The sequence below is a fragment of the Podarcis bocagei genome (assembly GCF_964188305.1).
Source record: "Podarcis bocagei genome assembly, chromosome: 8".
NCBI classification, from domain to species: Eukaryota; Metazoa; Chordata; class Lepidosauria; order Squamata; family Lacertidae; genus Podarcis; species Podarcis bocagei.
The window spans coordinates 72,385,822-72,388,321 of record NC_138133.1 but is presented as its reverse complement, the minus strand read 5'-3'; the positions used below and the strand labels follow the sequence as shown (position 1 = coordinate 72,388,321).

At 36.3% G+C, this 2,500-nt stretch overlaps 1 protein-coding gene across 1 annotated transcript in view; it reads right to left on the bottom strand.

The window, feature by feature from the left end:
* The window catches only part of EMC2 (ER membrane protein complex subunit 2), a 43,990-nt gene that overhangs the window by 329 nt on the left and 41,161 nt on the right, over positions 1-2,500 (bottom strand). The window lies entirely within an intron of this gene.

Genomic DNA, 2,500 nt, shown 5'->3' with positions numbered 1-2,500 from the left:
AAGATTAACACTTGTTTTACAAAACCAAGTAATGAAAAGTCACAATAAGGTACATCACCACCAAAATTGCCAAGACTGCATGAGGAGCCTTCTACTGCAGAAATGTTCCATTAAAAACCAGTACCAAGATTTGACTGTAAAAATGCCCATTTTATGTCCCCTCTTGTGTGATGCCTACAGAATGCAAAAGGACTGGCAGATTGAACATCTAAGAACCTGTGAGGGGCTTGTAGGCATCTCTGCTTCCATAGTGTCCCTTGCATCTCCCACCAGGAGCCAGGAGCTGCCCAAGACTACAGAAACTGAAGCCACCACCTATGTGAAGAAACCCTACCCTACTTCTTTTGTCTCATGCAGCTTCTTAAATATAGTGGCAAGCCATCTCAGAAGATTTGGTTAAGAGGCAAGTATTAACCCTCGAAATAAATAAAAAAGGACACTGGGCAGGAAGCACACCAAACAAAAGGGCCCATCCCACATGTACCTTCCATTAGTGAGGGCTGGAAGATCAATTATCTATACAGTAAGCCTGCAAATTATGCACGTTGAACTTGTGCACGTTCATTTGGCAAAATAAAAACAAAAACAATTTAAAAAGGGGTGAAAAGGAAGTGGAAGTCCAAGAAAAAAGACTCCAGCAGTCCCACCAACCATTGCACCTAATATGTTTTGACTATACGTGATTTTGGCTTTAGACCTGATTCCCAGAACATAACCCTGCATAAATTGTGGGCTTATTGTATTCAGTGTGACATCCAATGCAAGATATCATATACTTAACAACAACAATAACAACTTACTTTTACTCTCAATGAAACTCTATCAAGAGGCTGCATACACTTTTTTGACAACTTTATCCATTGTTGAACCACTTAGGAATCACTGTCACCTAAATAATACTTTTCAAAGCACCTTGTACACATTATCTTACTGTTATCCTTAAAAGTATCATCCCCATATTGCAGACTGGAGCTAAAGACCTTGTAAGTTCAAAGGAGAGATGAGATTCTAATCTCTAAGCAACCTGCTTAGCTACTACTCTAATCTACTATGTTAGTTTTGTGGGGTTGGGTCCTAACAACACTGAACAGAGTTCTTTCCATGCAAAAAGATTCCCACTATCTCTTACAAGCTTCAGCCTCCAGTGGTACCCCATAATTAGTTCTTAAAGATTAAAAGCCTTTGAAGAACAGGGTAGGCAGCTACCAAAAATTGTAGATTTCTCCCTTGCACAACAAAAATGTCTACAACTCACACTTGGACCCAGCCTTTAGTGTTTATTTATATTTAACTGAAATCATAGACATGAACACTAATGTAGCTAAAGAAGAAATCCTAGTTTCAAACTTCACTTCTACCATGAACACACTAGGTGGCTGAAGACAGGGTTCTATCTCTGAGTCTTAGCCTCATATCATGAGGAAGGATAATATTACTACTGACATTACAGGATTGTTCCAAGAATTACTGAAATGATATATGTACAATGGTTCAGACACAATATATACATACTAAGTATCATTATTCTCCTTTAAGCTCACTAGTTCTTTTCATATCCCGAGCAGACAAGGCGATTTAGTTTGAATTTATTAAACATCTCGGATAAAATGCATTGTAAATTTGACTGTTGGTTTCAGGAGAGGTGGCAATATTGGTTGGATTGGCAGGAATCTGACACACTCATATAAAGACATAACCAGATTAACAACATGCTTTGTATTAGCCATAGCTAAATATCAACATTGTTTTTGACACTTATGAAACCAGCTGTAGACTTGATCTGTGCAGTGACTCTTAAGTGGTTGCTAGTGTTTTATCAATACAAATGTTTTTACTTATACCTTTTGTTGTTGTTTTTTTTACATCTATAACACTGAAATGTACATACTGTACAGATTTATTTTTCTTATGACTCAAGGTCAATAAAAATAAAATTACTACTACTATATTTGTATTTTATTGTGCAAGTATTTTATTATTCAATTGTTTTATTTCATACACGTCCATACCTCAACTTTCTTTCCATGTGGTGAACATATGTATGATACAAAAGACTGGATTCAGACTTCGTTATCTTAAATCACAGTGAAATCAATGGGAACTAACAGCAAAATCCTAACCATGTCTACTGAGAAGTCCTATTGAATTCAGTGAGACTTACTCCCATGTAAGTGGGGTGTAGACTGCAGCATAAGACATTACTAACTTGTCAAACTGATATACATGGGAATGATGTTTCCCTAACTTAATCTGGATTCAACACAGAGCAAGTTAAGTGTTTGTTTTCTTTCTGATGTTGTTTAAACACATTTTAGAGCTGTCAACACTGTCTCCTGCTTAATATTCTATCTGACATCATGTCAACAACTGCACTGTGTAAAAAGCCAATGGAACTATAATTAACAAGAAAAAGAAAATGGGATATGCTGACAGAATGTTTACCTAAAATGTTAAAGAAATGCTAAAGATGAAACAATTTTAATGTTAACCAAGTAACTCT